At 44.1% G+C, this 26111-nt stretch overlaps 1 long non-coding RNA gene and 1 pseudogene across 1 annotated transcript; both read right to left on the bottom strand.

Moving 5' to 3' along the window:
• Positions 1–9528: 9528 nt before the first annotated feature.
• Positions 9529–17798, bottom strand: LOC113909958. The gene is made up of 3 exons (XR_003515859.2): positions 16337–17798; positions 10602–10761; positions 9529–9796 (listed from the first exon to the last, which is right to left on the bottom strand). It is a non-coding gene; the product is annotated as an uncharacterized LOC113909958 (long non-coding RNA).
• On the bottom strand, positions 11996–12328 carry LOC113909957 (annotated as a pseudogene).
• Positions 17799–26111: the final 8313 nt, after the last annotated feature.

Below are 26111 nucleotides of genomic sequence, written 5' to 3'. Positions count from 1 at the left end.
GTTCAGTGGGCAGACCTGGAATATATACTGTACTTTAAAAAATAGGGACACCTGTGTGGTTCAGTCAGTTGAGTGTCGGACTCTGATTTTGGCTTAGGTGGTGATCTTGGGGTCCTAAGATGGAGCCCCACGTCGGGCTCCAAGCTTAGCACAGAGTCTGCTTGGGATTTTCTCTCTCCCTCTCCTCCCTCTGTCCCTCCTCACTTGCACTCTCTCTCTCAAATAAATAAAATCTTTAAAAATATTAATAATGAGTGTATATTGATACCTCCAATTCAAATCCAATACCATAGAGCTCTTTTTCACATTCTCACGATTCTTATTCTCCCACAGTGAGAATCTTGGGTCCCCAAAATATCAGTATATTTTATTTTTCTACCCTATAATATACACAAAACAGTTTCAAAATTTTCACACTGGTTGTTTTACTAATGACAAACCTATTAAGTAAATTCAAGATTTATTTTTGCAATTCTTTTTGCCCTCAAGATGTTTTCAGCTCAGATTATGTTGTTTTTGAAAATTACTTGATTTTTTTCTCTAGTGCTATGCTGGCAATTTGATATATAGTTAAATCGATTTGTGTCTGAATTTAATTTTATTTTTGAACATGGAAAGACATTTTCTTGGTTTAATAATGTAGGGCCTTGTTTTTAACAAGAGAGCTGATAAATTTCTCCTGATAACTTCAGAGAGAGGTTTTTTTTTTTTAAAGATTTTATTCATTTAACACTGTGGCCAAAGACCAGAGGATGTGGAATCGGGGAGGACTAGGAGAGAGCCGCCTAGAGAGCAGGGTATTTGGTGTCACGTGTGTGAATTCTCACCTGCCTTCCAGCAAAGATGTGACCCCAGGAGGGTGAGTTGTACTTTCCCAGGCACTAGCTCTGGACAGCGGCTGATTTCAGGCAGGACAGCTTTGTTCAGTGTTGTCCTCCCGCTGATCCCTGCAGTTTGTGATTCCTTCGAGCTGCCTCTGCCAGGGTGGCCCGACCGAGGGAATGAGTCTCTGAGGAAGCTCCAGGTGCTGCTGCAGCCTTCCCCTCCCCAGGGCGCTACTTAGTTCCCAGAGACTTCAGATTTGACTTTTCTCTGTTGTCGAGGATAATAAAAGCTCATTATTTATTTAAAAAAAAAGATTTTATTCATTTATTTAAGAGAGAGAGAGAGAGCACGAGGGGCTGGGGAAGGGGGGAGCAGAGAGAGAAGCAGACTCCCTGCTGGGCAGGGAGCCCTATGACACAGGGCTTGGTCCCAGTACCCCAAGATCATGACCTGAGCCTAAGGCAGCCGCTTAACCGACTGGGCCACCCAGGCGCCCCAGAGAGAGTTTTATCTATAGAACCATTGCAACCAAAAGATGTTGGAGTGTAGGTTAATCTAATTTTAGAGGAAGGTTTCTAGTCACAACCATAGGACCCTGTGACTTTATGAAAATAGTTATCACTATCCTCTCATTGATGGCAAGCTCCTTTGGAACATGGACAATGTATTTAAATCCCCAGAACCTAACAAATGATCAACACATAAAAGTTGTTCAATAAATCTTTATCAGATGAATGGAAGGATGAACAAACAGGTGAGTAGAAGGAAAGAATATCCAACAAACTAAAATAATGGGCTTGCACCAACTAATTTAAGTTTATTAGGACTGAATGAAGTGTGATACTTACAAAAGAAAAAACAACACATGTACAAATGTATAGAATATGGAATTCCTGGCTTAACAGCAAAGTAAACGGACCTGAGAGCTTTCATTGACAGGGTATTCCTGCTCAAAAAGCTCAAAACCCTGATACATTTTTAGACCTTGTTATATTTGTACAATATCCAGATAGTCCCAATGCCCATTGCCCTGGTCAGATGACCCTTGAGTGCAATATGCAAATCTAAGTTACACACTTTTTAAACAGGACATTGATACACAGGGTTTTTAGGAGGGTGACCATGAGCCTGAGGGGTCTGAAAACCACACCAAGGTAGCAGATGGTGGAAGGTCCTGGAGAAGATTTTGAGATGAAATGACAACTCATCAGATTTGTGAAAGACATGGAGGAAAAACATCAGTCACTCTGCAGAGCTTCAAACAGCGGAACTAAGACCAATTCATGTCAGGTGTAGAGGCTCACGTTAGCCCAGTGCAAGAAGGTACTTTCTTATAGACTTGAACAGAGAGGGAACGGGTGAGCTGCAAAGATGGTGAGGTCCATGACATCATCCAACACTGGCTGTGATCATCTTTTAGGAATATGAGAGGGGCACACCCTGCTTTGAGTTATTCCAAATGTACTTGAAGGAACTGTCCAACTGAAAGATTCCACACCCTAATCCTTTGGGTCAGTATCATCATTAAAGGTCACTGGTGTTCTCCAATCATTAGATTCCTCTAAGATTGGAGGAGTATTTCCAATATCAACAGGTGTGGTTTCTCAGTCACTATGTCACCATGCGGCTCTCAACTGTTTGTCAAATCTAGATCACAAAATGCCAATCCTTAAGATGCTTCCTGTCAAAAGGGATCCCTGACCAAATCCATTTCTAAAACACTGCCTAATACAGTACTCGGAGAAATTCACAATCATTCAGAACATATTAGAGGATGTGAGAAGAACGTTGCTTTAACTTGAACTCAGAATTTCCTACACCTACAAAGGAACCCTACATTTTTCTTAACAAAATAAATATCTCTTCTTCCAATGTTCCCAGAGAATGCCGCCTGCTTTCTTTGTTTTTCTGTCTCTTCCTGCTGGGGTCATCCTCCCTGAACGCGGTTTCTGCAAGACTGCAGCCGCAAACGTAATTTTCTATATCAACCACAAGGTGGCTCTGCGGGTCTTACAAAAGCGGGCTGCGAGCGCTTTCCAGCCTCTGCACACAAGGGTCCTGGACAAGGAAGGGTTTGAGTCTGTGCTGCAGAAGGTGGCCGGGACCCAGAAAACCGGGGTGTTAGCTGTGTACACAGGTTACGTCAGAAATATTGTCATCGGACTCAGATGGATAGTTTGCAGAAGAATGTGGCAAGAACTGGGGTTCTCTGGTTGTCTGCCCATGTTTCTGTTTTGAGGACACATTTCCATGGAGTTCATGAACGGGACTCTTCTAGGTCCGTGAACAGGGGAGCACCTGCAATCTGGGAAGAGACTTTTCTTGAGACAGTAACGGTTTCCAACTAAGCATATTTTCATTTCCCTTCAGAAATTTGAGAACAAAGAGATGTTGTTGAAGCAGGAAGCCAGAGCTGTTGGCACTGAGCTCTTTTTCCTCCTAACCTCCTCTGGCTTAACCCTCCAGGCTGATGAATTCATTTTAATTAGCAGCAGCAGGAGCAATTCAATGGTGCTCCGATCCTGATTGCACCATTTTTGAAGAATTGATTTTTGCAGGTGTACGCATTTCTAATGCATGGGAAAAAGAATTGTCTTCAAGGCTAAGAAAGGGGTATTTCTGACTCGAGTTGAAAGAGCCTCTATGGACTGGGTGAATGATTTTCGAGGGCTCTCAGTATCCTTGTGGTTGCTAATTCTTAGGTCTTTTGTTCGTGAATGATAACTTCAGATATCTCCAGAAAAATCTATCTTTTCATGTCAGTTGTTTTTTTTTTTTTTCTGTGCTGCCCACTCTGTTCTTTCTTTCAAGTCCTCTCTCACTTTCAGGATTGCATTCATTCATTTATTTGAAATATTTAGCACTTACTCTTTGTAAAGCACATATGCTAAGTACTACAGGGTATTCGAAGATGAATTTCCCTTGACATCGAGGCTGGGAGAGGGGAGATAGACAAATACATAAAAAATAACAAGTTGAGCCAAAGGTCCAACAGGACAGAAAATGGGTGCTGAATATGGAACTTTCAGCCTATAGATTCTAAACTAGAACCCTGCATCCTGTTGTAGAAGAGATCTCTTTAAAATCCTCTCCCAGATGATTATCTATGCTCAGGTCCCATTATCCTTTTACATTGTCTGCAAGTTCTCAAATAATTGGAGAGGGACAGGAGGATCAGTGCTTGTGTCACTTGTGTCCAAACGCCCATCGACTGATGAATGGATAAACACAATTTGGTATACCTAGACAATGGAATACTACTCAGCAATAAAAAAATTAATGAACTATTGCAATTCATCAATAAATAAAAATAAATAGAACTACTATGATCTAGCAATCCCAATTCTGGGTTTATATCCAAAAGAATTGAAAGTGGAATCTTAAGGAGATATTTGTACACTCATGTTCATAGCAGCATCATTCACCATGGCTGGAAGCGATCCAAATGTCCATCATGGATGAATAGATAAATACAATGTCACACACACACACACACACACACACACTGAAATGTTGTTTAGCTATTTAAAGGAAGAAATCTTGTCACATGCTATAACATGGATAAATCTTGAGGGCATTGTGTTAAGTGAAAGAAACCGTCACAGAAAGAAAAATACTGTGTGATTCCACTGACATGAGGTAAGTAAGGTAGTCACATTCATCAAAACAGAAGGAAGAATGATGGTTACATGCCTTCTCGAGCCCCAGATTCTAGCCGGTTTCAGTCAGTGGAAGCACAGGGAAGAGACTGTAGGCAGGAGGAGAGTGAAATAAGGTGTTGATTGCCCCAGGTACTTCCTGAATGGGTTGCTGGGGACTGGCTGCCTCCGTCCCTCTACCAAGGTCACAGCGCCTGTTGGGTGGCCCTCTCCATAAAGATACACTCTCAGGATTCCAAGACCTGTTCCTTTGTCTTGTTCTTTCAGACCCAAGAGTAGTAACTTTCCAGGGCTACTGCACTGTACCTTGCACATTTCTTTAAACTTTGCAATCACACTTGCAAATAATTCCTTTATTAAATTCTACTCAAATCGCCCAGGGTGAGTGTGCAGTCCGCTTCCTGCTGGGGTCCTGAGCACTTCCTTGGCTCACACCCACATCTGGTGGAACTCCACATGAGAAGCTTCCTGAGAAAAAGTAGGAGTGTGAGAAATAAAATTGTTTAGACTTTGTGGATATTGTGGTTGACTAGACAACATCCATTCTACTCCAGATAATTAGTCCAAGCCAATAACGCTAATTCCACCCATGTGTCAGTGACCAGTTCAAAAATGAACATGGGACCCAACCCGGGTAAATGAGCTGTAAGAAGTCTTCAGGAGGGATACTGGTGAAAGTTTTCTAGTTTCTAATGGAGAATCACAAGAAGAGACAGAGTACCAACTTCATCACAGTGGATACTGATGTGCTGGAGCACCTGTGTTTATCTTGCTACAAGCTAGAAGATAAAAATCAGTAACAAAGATATGAGTGAGGGGATGATAAGAACCCTTATCCTTGAGGTCATTGTTGAGCCAGGGAATTCATGAATTCTGGAGCCAACCTTACTTGTACACTTCCTTTGTGCCGGATAATCGTTTTGAAAAGTTATTTTTGATTACTCTAGCCTGAATCAGTGTCTCTGTAAATTACAGCCAAAGGATTCGTTGCATGTCTAAACTTGTCTTTCTTTTATCCTCAAACTTTAATGATAGTTTAGTTAGCACTATAATTCTAGGTTGAACTTTATTTTTCATCAGTATAGTCTTGTAGTTTCAGACAGACTCTGAAGTGAGATTTTCAAGGTTCGAATCCTGGCTCAGTCATTAACTGGCTGTGTCTCTAGACAAGGACCCATGTGTCAAAGATTGCCAGATTTAACAAAAATGCAAGATGCCTGGTTACAAGCAAATTATTTCTAATTGCCTATGCAGTGTACATGGAGATCAAAGAGAAATATTGCATGGAGTGTATTGAAACTAAAAAATTATTTTTTATCTATCTGAAATATCCGAAGTATCTAAATTACGTGCCTCTTTAATTATATTTCCTTCATGATTTGCCTGTTCTCTGATGGATCTTTGTTTTGTAGAATTTGCTTATAAAATTCCTTATAGGGGCACCTGGGTGGCTCAGTTGGTTAAGTGTCTGCCTTCAGCTCAGGTCATGATCCCAGGGTCCTGGGATCGCGTCCCGCCGGCCTCGGGCTCCCTGCTCCAGCTCAGTGGGGAGCCTGCTCCTCCCTCTCCCTCTGCCTTTCCCCCCAATTTGTGCTCACTCTCTCAAATAAATAAATAAGATCTTAAAAAAAAAATTCCTTACAGGCCCAGTCTAAGTCTACTGCATTGTAAAATAGCTTCTACTGTGGTCACAGTTAATGCCTGTCATTCTTTTGTCTACTGAACATTACTGAACATTAATGAGCAAACACACTCTGTATTTGTGGTATGAGCCAGTTTACTGAGCACATACTAGCGTGTAGAGTTAGTACATCTAAGAACTGCCCTCCGAATTTATTTTGATGAGACACATAATTCTATCCTTTCTGGCATACATTTCTTTTCCATTCTTCAGGATTGCATCAGATCTTTTGATCAGTGACTTTTAAAAATGTTCACTGACAAAAAAAGAGCACTGTCATCAAATTTTATTCCATTCTTCTTCAACACCACACATGAAAATTTTACTTGCTCCCATGCTGGAAAAGTATTTAGAATAAAATTTTTCAAGGGATGAAATAATTTTTAAAAAGAGTCATGGCAAGTAGCACAACAATTATCCACTTCAAGTAGGAATTTCTTTACCTATTCACATATACTTTGGTTCCTTTTAAGAGCAGCATTGACATTTAAATGGATTACTATTTTGCCAATATTTTAATGCATTCAACAATGAATGCGTTTAACAATGGAGTTCTATAATAAAGCTGTTTGCTCTTCTCTCAACATGCATAGTCTTATTGCTGAAGAGATATTAAAAATTATGAGCAAGAAAAAAGTAGGCTCAGTGGATTTTTGGAGCCTTTTCTTTAGCACTTAACTATTATTTCAGTGCTTTAAACAGACTGGCATTCTCTCAACTACATCTGTTAAGAGAGCCAATGGGGTTTTGATTCCTGGAGAACTGAAGAACACTGAATGACAGGTGTGTCAGGGGTGTGCAAGACCACTCCCAGGCTCAGAAACTTGCACGCAGAACTCATGGGACTCCACGTATAGTTGTATTCATTACTAAGGCTTATAGGGACATACAGAGGATATACACAGCCAGGTCATATGGGGAAAAACACCAATGGAGGCTGGCAGAATCCACGCACAGGCTTCCGTACCCTCTCTTTCTCTTATGGCGCCACCCAGAATGCACTCTACCACTAGCAATGCATATGCAACATTTCTGCTCAGGGAAGGCCATTGGTGTCTCAGTACCCAGTGGGGTTTTTTTTTCAGGGAAAAGTTTTAATTTTAGAATAGTTTTAGATTTACAGAAAAATTATGAAGCTAGCAGAGACTCCCCATATATCTATTCTCTTTACATCTTACCCTGGTATGGTATATTTGTCACAGTTAATGAACCAAGATTGACAAACTCTTATTAACTAAAACCCATACTTTATTCAAATTTACCTTAATTTTTAACTAATGTCTATTTTCTGTTCAAAGGTCGCATCTAAGACGCATTGTATTTAGTGGTCATGTCTCCACAAGCCCTTCTTGACTGAAAAGTGTCTCAGACTTTCCTTGTGTATTGATCCGAAATTATTTCTAATTAGTGGTGGTTGCTTTCTAGAGTTGGGACTTTGGCTGATAGTTTTCCCAATGAATAAGTTGCCAGAATAAAAGGCACCGTATAGGAAATACAATGATATTGTAAGGGTGTTGTACGGTGACCTCTGGTAGCTACGCTGGTGGGGAGCACAGCACAATGTAGAGAGAAGTCGAATTACTATGTCGTACGCCCGAAGCTAATGTAATAACATTGTGTGTCAACTATACTCAAAATTTTAAAATAAGCATAGTTTTCCCCTTTGGTGAATATGAAAAATAAGTGCCTTACTTGCTGTTCCCCTCTTTTGGTCTTCCTTTAGCCAAATGGTAGGAGGAGGTATATGATTTCAGCTAGTGTTCCTCTTTAAGTGTTGTATGCACCAAAAACTGGCAGGGGGAAAAAAGCTTGAATTGCTGAAATCTTATTATTGGAAAAAAAAAACTGAATACAAGACATTTAGGGCATTCTGACAAGGTCAACATAGGGTCTGGGATGAAATCATTAAATATAGGGATATATCCTATATATATCAGAACATCTGGCAACCCTACCTTGGGGTCACCACCCCGGGACCTTCCTCTGGCCCAGGAGAAGCTTGCTCTAACCCTGAAAATGGAGACAGCCTGGGATACAGGGTGTGGGTGCTCAGTGGATCCTAAGCCAGTCTTAGGGCCCTCACCACAGGGAAACTTCCTCTTTTCTGGACTTTCTGGGCCTGGAGTGAACCTTGCTGGCGCCAGTGGGCTTTTAATATTTTCCATTCCTGGCTCTTATACAACATTTCACCTCAAAAATGCATCCTCCCCCTCACCAAAGGGCACGCCTTTCCAGTGAGAGGAACCCAGGGCTGGTGAGTGGAGGTGACCCACTGTGTTCTGGGCTTGGAGGGGCCCCCGCCCAGTGCTTTGAGAAAGAAGCAGAGCAGCTGTCTCAGAAGCAGTGGCAGAAATGTCTTCCCAGCCAAGAGAGCCAAGCTCCCTGGCCAGCCAGAGGCCTCACGGTCCCACGGGAAGCCTGGATCCACCGCAAGCTGGGGGGACACCTGCTGGGTTCCATCGGGGACTCCAGGCCCCTTCCACTCAGCTTCACCCCTCTGAGCCCTAAGGACCCCGTCTGCACGGTGAGGATAGCGATGCTGCCTGGCTTTCAGGGTCCTTGTGAGGCTCGAGGGCTGCACCTTCGGGTCATCCGGGGAGCTTTAAAACACACCCCACCTGGGCCCACCTTGAGAGACACTGATTTCACGGGTATGGGGTACAGCCTGGACGTGGGCATTTTTTAAAAGCTCTCAGCGATTCCCTCCCTTGCTCTGATGGGAACGTACTGTCTGTGGGGACTCGTTCCAGAGACAATTGCTGCTTTGACGAGCCAGGGCACCACACCGCTGGTTTTCCCAAAAATACAATCCCATGGGTGCCTGAAATCCAGACAGGGTGGAGGGAAAGCACTTTTGGAAAGGCAGGTGAGGGGTCCTGCAGGTTTGCTCTGGGCCTTTCCAAGCCTGCCCTGCCCACAGACAGATGCGTCTGAGCCACCAGCCCCGGCCCAGCCCGAACCCAGCACACCTGCCCTGGTGACCCCTCTGCTGGGCCGGCCACGTCCTCCCCGGGGGGACCCAGCCTCGAGGCGGATGGCCAGCCTCCCCTCGCAGACCCAGGCCCTGAACCTGAGCGTGGGAGTATGAGGCGGAGGTCACCCCCTCACTGCATGCTGGGGTACCAGCAGTCACTGCAAATTAAACGGGGAGGGAGCCAGTGCCCTGTGGGGAGCAGAGGGTGTCTGGGGGCTTGCGGGGAGGGGAGAGCGACATCTGTTTTCCTCATCCTGAGGAGCGAGCATCCGGAAGGTTCCACAGCCCAGAGGAAGAAACCAGCGGAGAGCCAGGCCCGTTGGGGAAAGCGAGTGGAGAGCAGTGTGTCTTCTCACAGAGCCCCCCCACCCCCCCGGGCCACCCCCAGCGCCATATCCCAGAGTTAGCGTGCGTTTGGACACAGGAGGAGAGAACAGGTTCTCTGCAGGGGGCGGCAGAGCGCCTGCCTGAGGAGCTTCGTCCGTCCGACGTCCAGGCCCCCAGCCGAGGCCTGAGGTTGTTCCGCAGGGCAGCGAACAGGCCTGGGGGCCCGAGTCCCCATGGGCGACTTCCCTCGCAGAGGTGGCTGGTGTTCCTCAGGCGCTCGCTGGAGAAGCGGCTCTTCTGAGGCTCCCTCGCGGCCCTGAGGCCCGGCTCCTGGCCAGGGTAGGAAGGAGACGGAGGGAGATGAAGGGAAAGTTGTGAAGGGGCTTCAAACCCTTATGAGGGATGACTTCTTGCTATGAATTCTCAAGGGATATTTTATTCCCTCTTGAAAATAGACAATTTAAGGCAGGTACTTCTCTTTGCAGGCTGTTGGGAGGTAATGGTGGTTCTGTATAGTTCATCCATTTACTGAGGGTATAGTCCTTGAGTCCCAATCTTATTGGGGGGGGGGGAGTAGGGCTTTTTTAGACCCTCCACCTTGAGTGTCCTAGTTTCTTTCCTATCACCTTACCTCCATGAGGCTGTGAAAACTGAAGTTCAAGTTCACTTTCAAGACTGGGAGGTCTATCACTGATCTGCTGACTTGACAAAGTCCTAAAGATAAAAGCTGGTTTCAAGGCTTAGCTTATCTCTCTGGATTCTTGGGTTTGGGGCCCAAGTATGTCTTATCTTCTCCCTAGCTCATCAGTGTGTTTAAGAAAATTTAAAAATTTTATTCAGAATTTGTTTTCAGAAGGAAGCTTATTCAGGGTACTTAGTCTACCTTACTAGCAGAAAAAGAAGTATTCTCAGTTTCTTAATCTAGGAGTTGAGATAGTTGGACTGGAAAAGAGGGTCCTAACATTTTGGGGATGGACTCTTGAAAATTTGAAAGAAAAAAAAAAGAAAATTTGAAAGAAGTTAGGGTCTGGGGACTGACTCTCTTTCCAGGAAAATGTATATGCACGCACACACACACACACACACAGTGTGTGCATGTGTATTCCCTTGAAGGTATCCAAGGTTGAGAACTCACAAGCAAGCTGTTCTCTTGAGATCCCTGTCAGGACCGACTTTCCATAGCCTTGCAGTGTTCTCTGTGGGGCTGCAGGCAGAGAGTTTCCATGTCTCCTCTTGATAGGTCTGAAGAGCTCAGACTTTTCTTTCTGCATCAGAGCTTCCGGGATCTTTGGGACCTGATGAGGAAGGGAAGACAGATCTGTGGCTAAAGACACAGAGCTGAAGAAAACAGAGCTTGTCGTTCATTCAAAAAACATTTACTAAACTTCTAATTATCTATTGCTGCATGACAGACTGCCCCCAAACGTAATGACTCAAAACCAGAACAAGCAATAGAAAGCTGGGTTGAAGTTCTATTACCTCTTAAGACCTAGCTTTGGAAGATACAGGACACTTCTTGATGGCAGAAAAATTAAAGACTATGCAGACAAGTTTTAAAACTACCATATAACCCTTCTGCATGCCAGGCACTGGATAAGGCCCTTGGGACAGAGTGGTGAGTCCTACAAACTCTGCCCTGATGGTACTTAGGGACTAGTGGTAAAGAGAAACACTAATGGAATAGTATTACAAATAAGTACACAGCTGTGAACATTGATGAGTATAGGGAACCATGAGAAATTATATCACACATTTGTATGACCTGGACCAGAGACCCAAGGGAGAATTTCCTCAAGAAGAGACGTCAAACTGCCAGCAATTATTATTGTTTAGGTCTTAAAATACATCTCAGATCTGTCCACTCCCCTCCATTTCCACTGTCACCAGAGCCATCAGCATCTCTCTTGAAGATGACTGCCCCAGGCCCCTAAGGACTCTGTGCTTCTACTCCTACCCCCCACAGTCCCTTCTCATGGCAGCCAGAGTGCACTAAAAAAACACCTGAAATTAGATCAGGTTGCATTTTTATATGTCTTTGTTGAGTTATAGTTAATATACAATAAATTGCACATTTTTAAGTGTAAAATTTGATGACTATTGACATATGTACACACTCATGAAGCCATCACTATGATAAAGATACTGAACATATCACACCCCCAAATTGCATCAGGACCCTCACCTCCCATCCTCAGGCAATCCCGAATCTGCTTTCAGTCGCTATAGACTTGTTTGCAGTTTCTAGAATCTTATGTAAGTGGACTTGTATAATATGTACTATCTGGTATGGTTTAACGACTTCATTCCGCCATCGATAGTTGTTCCTTTTTATTGCTGACTAGTATTCCTTTATATGGACATACCACACTGTGTGTATTCATTTACTTTTTGACAGACATTTGGGTTATTTCCAGTTTTTAGCTATTACAAATAAAACTGCTATAGCATTCATGTAGAAGACGTGTGTGGATGTACGCTTTTTTTTTTTTTTTTTTACAAATCTACACCTTTATTTACTTTTCATTAAACTTAAATCCTTGAGGGGTACAGCATCACACGGATTCTGTGGCCAATGGCTTTAGCAGGAAGGTTGCTTCAGAATTTGGCATGAACCATGCCACTGTTTCCATGAGCACGAGTTACTTTTCCCCAGATTACTCTGGTTTTGTTTTGTTTGCCACCAGGAGTCACTGTGTTGTTCTTTGCTTTGTACGCATAAGCACATCTCTTGCCTAGATAGAATTCTGTTTCATCTCGAGCATAAACACCTTCGATTTTAAGAAGAGCTGTGTGCTCCCTCAGGTTCCGGAGACCCCGCTTATAGCCAGCAAAAATGGCCTTGGACCACAGCCTTCCAGACATGATTTGGCGTTATAGGAGTCCTGTTCCCAGCAGGCTTCCGCACACTCCAAGATGGCGCAAAAAGAAAAACTGGACATATGCTTTTCTTTCTTTTTGGTAAATACTGGACAGTGGAATGGCAGGGTCATAGGGTTGATGTATGTTTAACTGTTTAAGGAATTACCAAAATATTTCCCAAAATAGTTGTACTATTTTACCTTCCCACCTGAAGCGTCTGAGCTTTCCAGGTGCTTCACGTGCTCTCCAGCAGTGGGTATGGTCAGTCTTTTTCATTCTAGACTTTCTAATAGGTGGGTTGTGGTATCTCACTATGGTTTTAATTTGCACTTCCCTGGTAACTAATGATGTTGAGCATCTTTTCATGTGCTTAATATCAAGCTCACAGGCAGGTGACAAAGCCCAGGCCTGGATGATTCAGCTTATAAAGATGCAATGAGGCACTTTTTAATTTAGACCTCTACTTATAGAGACAGTGAATAGAAGAGTAAGCCAAAGATGCCAGCTCCCCATGGTTTTTGCCCCACACAGCAAAAAGGATGACTGAAACAAAAGATGCTAGATGACCACAGCGTGAGATGTGGGAAACCCCATTGTTGAGGAGCCAAATCTAGACTCCAGCTAAGAGGCTTTATATTCTGCAGCTCTATTCTGGGGTGGGGTGGGGGGGCGGCGGGAGGGGTAGAAAGCCAGATCAGATCCCAGGAGGAGAGAAGTGGTCTCATGAAAGCCTCTCAGGGGAGACTGCCTTGAGCCCGTCACAAGCCTCCAATCATTTCCTATTCTGGGAGGATCATGAGGCATTATGTCAAGATTCAGGCTGTGGTTCAAGCCTCTGTCTGGGGGGGTTGGCAGGGTGCCATGGCAAAGCTGTTCCCTTACGCTTATGTGCCACTCATATATCTTCTCTAATGAAGTGTTTGTTTACATCTTTTGTCCGCTTTTTTTTTTTTTAAGTTTTACTTTTAATTTCAGCTAGTTTACGTACAGTGTTATATTAGTTACAGGTGTACAATATGTGATTCAACACTTCCATACATCACCATCTTTTGCCCACTTTTTAAATTGGGTTGTTTGTCTTATTATTGAGTTGTAAAAGTCCTTTATGTGTTCTATATACAAGTCCTTTGTTGAATATTATATTCTGCAAATAGTTATTTCCCAGTTGGTGGCTTACCTTTGCTTTCTTAGCAGTGTCGAGTTTGAAATTTTGATGAAGTCTAGTTTATTAAGAATGTTCATTGATTGTTAGTACTCTTTGGAAATATCTAAGGAATCTTTGCCTAGCCCAGTCACAAAAATTTTCTATGTTTTCTTGTGGGTTTTAGAAGTTTTATAGTTTTAGCACTTACATACAAATAGGTTTGAGATACATTTTGAGTTAATTTTTGTGTCTGATGTGAATTAAGAGGTTCATTTTTTTTCCCACATAGATGTCTGCTTGTTTCAGCCATTTGTTGAAGAGATTTTCCTTTCCCTATTAGATTACCTTGGGAAATTTGTTGAAAACCAATTAACCCATACTTATGTGGAACTACTTCTATATTCTCTTTTATATTCCATCGATCTGTATGCTTATCTTTATGCCAATACCACACTGTCTTGAAATCAGGCAGGGTAAGTCCTCCAATTTGAAAAATAATTTTGGCCATCCTAGATTCTCTGCTGTTAAAATTCTTCTTCCAAAAAAAAAAAAATTGGTAGCTTTTCTTTTTCTAAGTTGTGGGTCTATTAAACAGTTTTCTACATTTTGTATAGAACCTCTCCATGAAACCATCTAGGCCCAGTGCCTTTTTGGAGGATAGTGTTTGCTCTCTGACAGTTTTCTGGAAAATTATCCATTTTGTCCACATTTTCAAATATGTTTGCCTAGAGGTGAGAAAAAGAATCACTTGTAATTCTAGTTATCATTTCTTTCCATTGGTGGTTAATTTTCTTATTTTGGGTAGTATTTGTGCTCCTTTTCCTTCACTAGGTTGTAGAATTCATTTTTCAAAGAGTTAACCTACTTTTCAAATAACCAGCTTTTAGATTTATCCTTTTCCTGTTTAATATAATGCTTTTCTCTTTCATTTTTATTTATTTATTTACTTTGAGTAGGCTCTATGCCCAGCATGGGGCTCAAACCCACAACTCTGAGATCAAGAGTCACATGCTCCACCAACCGAGCCAGCCAGGTGCCCCAGTGTTCTTCCATTTTAATCTTTATTAATGAATTACTTCTTTCTGCTTTCCAGATTTTTGAGCCGAATGCATTAGATAATTTTAATCATTTTTTATTTAACAGAAGAATTTAAGGGTAGGAATTTTATTCTGAAAAAGGTTTTTGCTGAATCGCATAGGTTATATTTGATGTTTTCATGATTATTATTTTATGGATATCCTACAATTTGGTATTCATTTCCTGTGTACTCAAGAGGTAAGAAAGTTCGAATTTTTTTCCATGTGATAGTCTTTTTTAATCTCGAGTTTTAGTTTTGTTAATTATATCCAGACAATACTGTCTATAAAATTTTCACTATAACATTTCTACTTTGGGGAATTTACTGAGGTTTTTTTTTGTTGTATGATAAATGATCAATTTTGTTAATGACTGTTTCAAGGACCTTTGAAGTGGTGTAGTCTCTCTTTTTTCAATGAACAGAGTTACTATATGTATTAAAATTTACCTATCTGTAAATTTAAAAGCCGAGAAGGTATTTTTGTATTTAGTGGTAATATACTAGAGCTTTGCCTCATAGGTCTTTAGAAATCATGAAGGTCTTATCAATTTTTCCCTCACTTGCCTGTTTTCTTCTCTGTTTCTCTACTATCTACCCTATGTGAAATAAGCAAATACATTCTATTTTTTAAATTAGGTATCTTAATGACTGAAAATAAGGAGAGTTCTGTGTTCTTAATTCAAAAGGCATGTGTTGAGTGGAATAGTTTAGAATTCTTCCTTTATAAAGGAAAAGCGTATACTGAGCAGTTAAAATTCACATAGTTTCCCACTCCTTTTTAAGAGATAATGAACTTGTACGTGTGCAAAAACAGAGACTATCTCTAGGAGGATGGTCACTGTGATGACTGTAATAGGGTGACAACCTAACAAACCATCACCATGTTTATGGAATAACATGCAGCTGCCACGAAAGGAGAAAAACTCATATATACAAACATGCAATCATCCTAAAAAGTATGAGTGAAAAATGGAGCATGTGTACATACATGCGTGTATATAAAGACAGAGAAAGAAAAGAAATGAAAGATGAACAAGAGGTTTTGGCAACTGCTACTTCGAAAGGACAGGTAGGCGATTATTGGGACATTTTGCCTTTTACTCTAAATTCTTCCTAATTTCTTGGAGGTCTATATGAGACTACACGAATACTGTTTTTTGTTATTAAAAAATGTCCAGGCCTTCAAAAGTGGAGGATGAAGGTGTTCCCCATACCTCTGGTCTAGGTATAGCATGGATGGCAACACAATGGAGTAGACATTTTCCTTTCTTCTCTCTTCAGAAGCCCTTTCTTTTTTCATACTCCCTCTCAGAAAAGTTGTGGCAAGCACATTACTCCACTCAACTGTCTTTGGCATCCAAAAATCATTGACCTTGATGTCCTACCTTAGTGAGGGTAACGGGCAATGTTAAGATCCGCCCCTACCTCTTCTCCTAATACTGCCTTTATCTGCCTTTATCCTATTCCCCTGAAATGGGTGTTTTATTAAGTGAAGATGGGTAGAAATATATACCAAGAGCTACTTTGTAGCTTTTCAGAAATAGATAGCAATTATCCATGAATATGTTATAAAAAGGTAAATAATGAAATAAGCTAGGTAACTTATTATTACTCTTAGAAAATGCAACTGACCCAACCCAGAATGAATGCATTTCTCAAAGGTTTCTGCACACCCGCCCCGTACTCCAGCCTGGGGAGTTAGGGTGCATGGCAGATCCTGCAAAGGCAAAGCTCTGCTTTCTCTCCCCATCTCCCATTCTGCTATGTTGAGTGGTGCTCTTTGACTTACGTGAGGACTGACGTGTTTGCAGGGAGGTGTTGATGCTCCACAGCTGTTCACTGATCGTGCAAGCCTGAAGACACAAGCAGGCACCTCTCGTGGATCTGGCACCGACTGGATGGTGATGTATGAGATGAGTCAGGGCCAGAAAGGCCAGGCCCTGTAGAGGAGTGCTGATAATTTGATCGTGGATCCTGGAAGGGTGGGGGGCAGTCCAGGCCGGGTTATCCAAGTTTCTTGGAGCAGTTCTTCTATTTCCTTCACCTTGGAACTTTCTGAGCAGCAGACTCAGTCTCAGAACATTATCAGGGATGAAGTCCCTGGAATCAAGGAATCATAGGCACACAGCACCTTTTTCTCCCCATTCTTTTTCATTTACTATAGGGATCTAGGTCCGCTTTCATCCTGCTTCCTACAAGAATTATATTATGCTGGAGTTGTTGAGGGACTTTGGGAAACCATAGTTCACCTTCTCATTTTACAGAGGAGGTCACTGAAGGTCAGTGAGGGGGAGGGGCTTGCTCAGTGTCAAACAGCTGACAATAATGTAGGCAGAGTTGCCGCTTTGCCTTCCTCCAGCTTGCAGGCAAAGCAGTTAATTGCATGTCACTGATTTTCCCTAATAGTTGCATTTTCCAATACTCTGTGTTACCATCAGACAACACTGTTAAATTTGCTAGAACCTTAGACCCACTGTAGGAGGGTGATGATGAAATCAAAGGTTTAATTCTCAAATTCCACGTCTGAAACTTTGTAGAGGTTGGACTCTCATGGGGAATCTGAATAAACCTTATGCATCTTTTCCCTAGAAAAATCTTACTCATATGTGCAAATGCACTTTTGCATGCGATTTCAAGAGTTTTATAAACCGGAGTCCACAAAGTACAGCCTCAGAAGTCCTGATCTCCAAGTAGACATTTTGCTATTGATTGGGAAAGAATGGAAGCGCCATGGTAGACAGGGCTGTGCAAGTGGGAGCTGGCAGCAGTCTGGGCCGTAAGTACTACAATGACAAGTAACGTTCATTACCTGCTTCACACCCCATACAGAACCTTTACCCACCGCTGTGTGGTGGGTTGTAGTACACCAATTTTGTCCATGAGAAAAGAGAGGATCAAAAAGTTCAGGGGACTATTCCCTTTTGCTGGAAAATGGCAGAACCAAAACTAAAACAGAATTTTGTCCCAATCTAGCGCTTCCTCAGCTCTACTACTCGCAGTTTTGTCTCAGGATCCTTCCTGAGCATCTTCCTGAATGCCAACCTTTTTTAGATCCAGATCTCCTTAAGGTCTTATTTAAAAAAATCCTTGAAAGAGCAGTATCAGAAAGGGGCTGATGAAACAGCCCAAAGGACAATAGACCTGTGGCTACCCTCTGGGCTAGTTTTCTCTAAGACCCTGGGGCAGTTCCCAGAGCAAGCTGGTTAGGACTCAGGAGGAGTTCCTGCGGTCACCAGGGCAGCTTCTACCAAGGCAAGTGACTTAGGATCCTCCTCACAATTGCACTTTTCTCAAGAGTTATCCCAAGCAGTGGTGTCTGACAGGTAGGCATTAGAACTTTATTACTGTGGCCCAGAGAATTGTCATTGCTTTGAAAGGAAAAAAAGTGGAACTTTGATATATTCTGAGTTATCTCACTCTTTTCCCCAAAGGAAAAGAGAGAGATGGACTTAAAAGTGGAGAGGAGACAGAACACCTGCCACAATCTTAAAGAAGGTGAGGTAGGAGGACAAAAAAATAAAGTGTAATTATTTCGTACGGGAAAAGGAGTCTAAAACAGGATAGTGGGACAACACAGAAGTCCGTGTCTAAGTGAGAGATTTCAAGAGTGGGACCAGTGACCTCTTCTATAATACTGCTCACCCACCCCAGGCAAGTGGGAAAAGCTCAAGTCCTTTATAAAAGTTCCGGTCTCACTACTTATATCATTGGACCCCTCGCTTGGACAGTAACTCGAATAGACAAAACGGGGAGCTGTATGCCTTTTTCACCTGAGTGTGAATTATTCTGGCCTTATGCCAAAGGACAGCTGAGAGTTTTATCAGGAAGTAGTGAGCAGACTAAATTACTATAAAACCCTTGTTAGGAGAATGGAAAGCAGTGCTTTATGGGGAGGTAGAAGACACAAAGCTTCCTTATTTCAGAAAGAGGTCAAGGGCAGTCCCTGAATAAAGATTCTACACAAACCTAGAGATTCCCTTTCCTGCACAGGGTGGCAGGTCCCAAAGCAGAGAGGGTGAGGACCCGGAAAGTTTACCCAGAGTGAGCAATCTCAGAAGGGATACATTAGTCGCATCTGGTAAAGGGGGAAAGCACAGGTTCCCGCATACTTCGGGCCGAATTCTCGGTGATGGCGCTCTCCATTGGCAACAGCTTGGAAAGGGAGAAAGAACGGGGACGGGGGACTTCGACAGTCTTTTTCACTAGTTATCTGGTCACTTCTCTAAAAGTGGACGAGAATTGGTTTTGTTGGGGGAGTGGGAGACAGGCTCTGGGCCCCCAAATAGGGCTGTGACGAGTAATGCAGCATCAAAACGGGAGGTGGAAAAGCTGGAAAGCTATTAAGTCAAACCTCCTCAAAAGGTCAAGGGCAGGCTGCAGTAAGGCTCCATAACAGATTCTAGAAACGCCCTCTACAGAGAACATGGCATGGCGTTAAGCTTGCAGGACAGGATCCTATAATCCATTAATAAGTCAGATTATCTCAAAAATGACCCGGTTAACCTGCCCCCCCTCCCCAAGAATGGGAGAAAAGTGCAGACCCCCAAGAGCCTTGGGCTATATTCTTGCCGGTCCATCCATCTCGCCCTTGGGAGCCAGCTCAACAAATCACAAGTGGTCAGGGAGGGAGTTACGGTCTTCACCTTAGTGAATTCTCCAGCCTCTTACAAAAATGACAGCTTGGGAGTTGATTTTGCACAGGTAGAAGAGAGAGACTATCAAGGGAATGGATGATTATTCCTAGGAGGTGACTGCTAAGGAAGCAGCAGGTGGTGCACCGGCCGTAGCTGGGAGAGCAAACAGCCAAGTTCCTGTGTTTCCTGGCAAAGTCTAGAGCAAGTCGTGGGACAGAAATACCTCCCACAGGACAGAGGGTGGGTGTGTTCCAGAAGCAGGGCATGAGGAGGACGCAGAATATCTGTTCTGTCAGTCAGAGGTTTTTGAAGGGGCATCACCTACCTTGCCCCCAGAAAGGAGAAACAGGAGGTCTGTGTAAGCCTATCGTGAATTTGAACCTCTGTTTCGCACAAAGTGCTGGGTGAGAGGCACAGAGAACTGTGTGACGCTGAGGTGGCTCCTGAGGAGCTGGGGTGGGATGAGTGGGGTGGATGTCAATCCCAAGCCAAAGAATGAAGAGGTCCGGGAAAATGGTTTCCCTTGGTGCAAGCAAAAGGAGGAAAGAAGGCTTTCCCTGTATTCTGACAGTCCTTCCTATTTGGGGGGTATCAAATTTTTTTTTTAATAAAATGACCCCCGGTTAATGCAAAGTGGCTTTGCTTTCTGGATTTTTGTTACAGTGTTCTTACTGGGCTAGAGAAAAAGTTGTCAAGCCCACAATAGTTCTGTTTTGTTAATGTTTAAATTTCATTCTTCCATGAACTCTGATGTGAACCGAGCTAGTTCACAGTATCTTCAGCTGAATTTTAACATGACATCAGAAAAAAGGTTGTGGGGGAGCAGGGAACATTTGACAACTTCTCCCATATCAACATGCACCTGCGCTTCACTTTGTTTTTCCCGTCCTGTAACAGATGGGTTTCTGGGCCCAGGGTTGGTTTGGAAGCATCTGCTGGTCCCTCAGTCCCCGAGGGTGCCACCCAGGTATAGACTCACTCCTTCCCCTCCCTTGCCACAAAAAACTGTACCGCATTTCCAAATTATTCCCCCAAACCTGCCCTATATCACTGCTCTCTCTACAGTTAATATGGAGACAGATGCTGCTTAACATTTTTTCTCTTTTCACAGGGACAATGGGATTATTTGGAGATTGAGATAAAAAGACACAGGAACCAAGGGAAGGAAGAGCAACCAACTACCTGCAAGAATAACGCCTTGATGCATTGCAGAGCCCTTTCTGTCCCTCCCTGGACCTGCTCCCAGGGTTTGAAGGGCTGGTCCAGGGACTGATCCACGTCCAGCTGTGCTGGGGTGCAGGCCAGGCTCAGGGCATTGAGGTGCCTTCAGATACTGTCAACAGGAGCAGATAACCTCAAGAGATTGCTAAGGAAGGAGTTACTGATCTGACTGCCTGGCTTTACAACTCTGTTTCTCAAAAGAGCCTCCTTAGGCACCCTCCCCCACCCCAGTTCCTGACTGTGGCCTGGATCTATACCTCAAACCAAAATATAACACAAAATTTGAGTCTCTCAGAAGATGGACTTGTCTGAACATCTTCTTCACACCGTCCCAACCCATCCATGAAATTGCATAGATGTCTACAGGGGAGACTCACAATAATAACTCCATTCCCCAAGATCCTTCTCTTAGAGGGGTGAAATCAAGGATAACTGCCTACCCACCACACATTTCACCCTAATAGAGTATTCACAACCCTAGGCAAGACCCTTTGGGAGCAAAGATTCTTAGTCAGGGGCCTGGAAATAGGGTTCCAAGTATATATACGTATTTTCTTCTTTTTCTCTTTGGAGTACTACTTTCTGTGACTTTGGGTCCAACTGATCTTTATTTTCTTCTTTTTTTATATTCACCAGGTTTTCCAAAATTTCCCTCCCCTATTCTCCTTCATTCAGGAAAGACCAGACAGTAGAATGGCCAAAAGAGAAAGGGCCAGAGGAGAGGTTAGAGCTTTGTGGGCCCTCCAGCAAAGGGACACAGAATCAGAAAAGGAAAGGACATGGCTCCCCCTTCCCTCTCCCCCTCCGTCTTTAGATATGGAAGGAGAGCAGGACACATCCATCACCTGATTCCCTACCCAGGCCCCTACACAACAGCCCTAAAAGTCACCCCAAGGGAAATGTCAGCACCTCCACAGGTGTAACCTTGCAGCGAACACCTGTATCCCTTGACATCCTGCCCAGACACTTCTATCTCCTAAGAGGATAAACACAGGCTTCATTCTAGGGTGTGGTTAACCTGTAGTTCTTCTTCTACCTCTGACACACACGTACAAAAAGGGCCATCTTGGAAAAGGCCCCCTCCCTCTACCATATTCTTATTCTCAGCTTAGCCTGAAGCCATCAAAAAGCCAAAGATTTCAGAGATAATACATTGCCCCTCTCCTGAGATGGAGGGGGGTGGGCATCCAGCTCCAACCTTGGTCAAAAAACAAACAAAAAAATAACAAAAGAAGAAGAAGAAGAAAAAGAAGCTGTATTTTTTACTTTAATAAGAGTTTTATATGACTGTATCCCAGAGGATAACCGAGGGCTGGTGTGAATAACACGAAGGCTCTGGACACCTAAGAGCAGAGCTCAGTGAGATCAGTTGAGGCGCAGGGGGTGGGGAAGCCAGAAGACAAACACCCAAACTTCATGGAAGTCTACAGCAGGCCCTGGGGAATGCTCCAGATACAGCTGTGAGGGGTGCCATCCGCCACAGAAGACAGGGGTCAAAGCAGAAAGGATGAGAACCCATAATCCATCCACAAGTTGGTGGTTTCAGAAGTGACACCAGTCACTCCTCTCTAGGAAAGGGGGAAATGTGTAGATCCCCATTAGCCTCTGGTGACATTCCTAATCTCCAAGGAACTCTTCCCCTGGGAAACAGGTTGTGAGCAAAAATGTAAACCTGTGGGTCCCTCGGATCCTAGTGCTAATTACCTGGCCTCTTATCAAAAGAGCTTAAAGTAGATTTTGATAGATTGGAGCTCAGGAGGACACCGAGGCACTGGGCATGAGGGAGGAGGCTGCTAAGAAGATGGAAGAGAGAGGTCAGAGGGAAGGAGAAAGAGAGCAAGAAAACAGCCTTGCACATTCCTGAAAGAAATTTAGGGAAACGCCTGGGAAGAGATCTAACCATACTGTATGGATACAATATGGCATATCACAAAGCAGGCACGACAAGAACAGTCCATCTGTGTTTCAGAGATTTCAGAAATGCATCTGTCCCCTGTCTCCCCAGGAAGGGGATATGTGTAGATCCCTATAAACCCAGGCAGCATTCCTGCTGGCCACTGAGCCCTCACATGGGCCCTTAGGCTGAATGTCAGAGGGAGGGACTGTGGGTCTTCTTCACCTTGGTGTGATGATGTACCTGGCCCCTTGCAAAGGATACCTGACCTTTGGCTTTGATAGGGGAGGAGGAGACAGAACTTGAAGGCACTTGTTGATTAAAAGGAAGACTTGAAGAATGTTCCAGCATTGAAAAGGGACCCAGGAGAACTAGGAAGTAAACAGCCACACTTTGCAGAGGCTCAAGACAAAAAAAAAAAAAAAAAAGACCCCTCTGTCTATAATTGGCCCCAAGACTCCAACAGCAGGAAAAGACAGCACATCAAAACCCAGGTGGAATGAGAAGGCTTCATAGACAGTGGTTCAAAGTGGCATCAGCTGCCCCTCTCCTGAGAAGGGGAAGCCATGTCCTTGTGAGGCCTAGACCTTTGTCTTCGTCCCTGTGTCCTGCTGGGGCAGCAGTTTGGAAAGGCAGCCACGGATTAGGGTTTTTCTCTCACACACTGTGAGTTATGTGGCCTCTTGCCAAGGATGGCGGAGAGCCCAGTGGGCAGGAGGCATTAGGTAAAGATCAAGGAACTGGGCTCCACAGAGGAGCCTGCCATGGAGAATGCTGACTGCCTAACAGACACAAAGCAGGAGCCGGAATACAACACCCAAACCTCATAGACTCCAGGGCACATCTTGGGGGGGAAAGCTCCAAATATGGGCCCTAGAGATGCCATCCAGAGCAGAGCGGGCGAGCTCTAAGGAATATGGGATGCAGACCTTAATGTGGTGTCGAAATGTCTTTTCTTTTATCAGATGACAAGGACAGTACACAGGTGTGTGTGTGTGTGTGTGTGTGTGTGTGTGTGTGTGTGTGTATGTGTGTGTGTGTGCGCGCGTGCGTGTGTTGTTTAATCCCCTTTATAGATACTGAGTCAGGAAAAGTGGAGGAAATCTCAAAATTTCTCCCACAACATGTGTGTGAGGATGCAGTAGCCACCTGCCCAGCGGTCCTAAAAGATGCAATTAATAGACCACTTTCAGGGCAGCTGGAAACTTTAAGGGTCTGAATCTTTAGCTACTCAGTCCCCAGCATAGTCTCAACCTGCAAGGCAGCTGTGGACCCAAGTTTGGGGTGATCAAAATCAATCTCTCCCCAGTATACACACAGAATGCCCTGCCCCCACCCAGCCTTGCCCCCCACCACAGCCCAACCCCAAGTACAGCAGCATTACACCTCCTGCCCTTTGCAGGGTACCCTGTGATTTGCTAGCAGGGAATTTAAGAGCAAAGAGATGGTTTCGTTCATCTTTCCCTACCTTGTCTCTAGCCTAGAGCATGGCCTAATCAGGCTCTGATACCTATTTATTAAGGAATAAAGGGAGGAAGGTTGAGGGAGGGAGGGTTGGGGAGCAGAGACTTATGTCTAAAATAACAAAAGGGCAGGGGGGTTCTGTTAAGCTTGCCCTTCCCCTCTTAAAGGGCTCTTTTAGACCCCATGCCTTCTATTTCTTTCTTTCTTTCTTGCCCTTATCCTTCTTCCAGTGACAAATTCTCTTTTAACTTTCAAGGCCACTTAATCTCTTCCTGTATTTGCTTTATTTCTACCCCTATTTGCTCTCTAGATACTTCTACTTTTTTTTATTCTCTGTGTATCTCATCTGTTTCTCTGATTTTTTTTTTCCTCGAGCTGTGTTCTATCATCTGATGACTCTTTTATTTCCCCCGTTAAATAGCAATGACGGGGCCCCAGGAGAGTGAAAGGGATGAAAGAGTGGCTAAGAGAAGGGCATCATCGAATAGTTTCCCAAGGGCGTAGGGCCAGGTCATCCTTCTCCGCCTGCCTGGTCCCTTGGAATCAATCAGAAAGGACCATTCAAGGCTTGTCCTACCGCCATCTCCCTCCGGGCTCTGTTGGGCTGCCCTTAGGATCTACCAGTTACCATCAACAGAGGAGCTAACCCTTCCAGGCACGACCTGGCCTTCTGTCTTCTACTGGACCACCTCGGGGAGACAGCCCCATGCCTTATTTCTGAGCAGTACGAACACCCATATGCCACAAAAGCCAAGAGAAGAGAGCTCCCTGTTTTTTTCCAGTCTGCTTCCCCAGAAGCTGACATCTGAGAACTTCACATGCCCTCACCTAGCCTCGGTTCAGAAGTTTCTAGGCGACCTTGTCAGACAGGCTCAGAGGCTACCTCTCATGAAGGGATGACTCCGAGTTCCAGCTTCCACGTCCCGCTTCGCCCTGAGATAGCAACATCTGACTCCGAAGAACGCTGACAGAGTGGCAGCTTTATCTTGTTCATCTTTGAATCCCAGCCTCACCGGGGAGTACCTCGCCGCACTAAGTTCTCTCTGAAGAGTCGTATAATTTCCCTAAAGGCATGAACATTTAAAGTTCATTTTCTAAAGCATTATAATACAGAATGAGGTGGCGGCGGGGGGGGGGGGGGCAGAGACTGTGGCTACTAGTCCCAGATGGAGGTAAAGGCGTGGCTTTACCTAGAGGCTCCAACGGCAGGTTTTCCGACTGCCATCATTGACCGCTGGTGATGCCGATGCGTCTGGGCTCCAATGACGCGGAGGAAGGTGCGCAAAGGGGGAAGTCTTCCCCCTTTCAGAACCCTGGACCTGTAGCTGGGAAGAGGATCTTAGCAGATATGAAAAATGCCACCACCTGTCTGATATTACCCTTAGCCAATGAGTCCTGCTGCTCAAACACCAACCCCTTGAAAGGAATTAACAGTCTAACATCCTCCCAGCTCTTAAGAAGACACCTGAGTAGCTGTTTGTTTTCAGAATTTCCTGAGATGATGTTTGTGGGTTTCACTCTTGCACTGTTATTTAGATTGCCACACACACATTGGTTCTCCTGATTTTCAGGGGTGTCCCACAGCCCCTTATAGACGTAGGGAGGGAGGACATAACCATTTCATGGGTTACCACTCCCAGACCCTTGTGACTTAGCTCTTGTCCTTTGTTATTGAAATCTCAGTGGCCTCTGCATTTCCATCTTCCTCATATTTGCTTCTGTTTTGAAGAAACTCCAAACAGTCTTCTGTCATTTTGCTCTTTGGTCCTGAACCCCAAAAGTGGGGAGACGCTGGGGCTAGCCACATGGGGTTGTTTTCTAATCAGTGAGTAGTAGCTCCTTTCAAGTCAGCTGAGTCTAAAACGTTTCCTGACCTTTCCTTAGATCCTTCAGGGTCTGTTCAGTTTGGGCACTGGATAGGATGGGAATGTGCTTTGATGGCCAGCTCTTAGAAGGACCAACAAAATTTCCCTCCTTCCCCATAGCAAGGGTCCCAAATGCAATGGCCTGTGACTAACTGAAATGTCGTCATTACCTAATTTCCCAAGATGAAGCTATTGCCCTTTAGATCGAAGCAAACGAAAGGACAAGAAAGGCAGCTAAGAGCTGGCTTGTGGGCTAAAAGGGAAAGAAAGGGGTGAAGAACAGTAGGTACACAGAGGAGGAGTGCCCAGGAGGCGAGAGCATAGCTGACACTCCATGGCCCTTGTCCCTGCTCCAGGCCCCTGTGAAAGCTGTCACAATGCAGCAGGGGCTGGCTCCTGGGAACAGCGCCGTGAGGACAGAGGGCCTGGTTAGCTACTTCCTGACCTAGTCCAGTCCCTCTATTTTTATTCCCTTCATACCTCACA

The sequence above is a fragment of the Zalophus californianus genome, chromosome 6, assembly GCF_009762305.2.
Source record: "Zalophus californianus isolate mZalCal1 chromosome 6, mZalCal1.pri.v2, whole genome shotgun sequence".
Classification (NCBI taxonomy): Eukaryota; Metazoa; Chordata; class Mammalia; order Carnivora; family Otariidae; genus Zalophus; species Zalophus californianus.
Note: the sequence above shows the minus strand (reverse complement) of the source record. Positions and strands in the feature narration are given on the sequence as shown.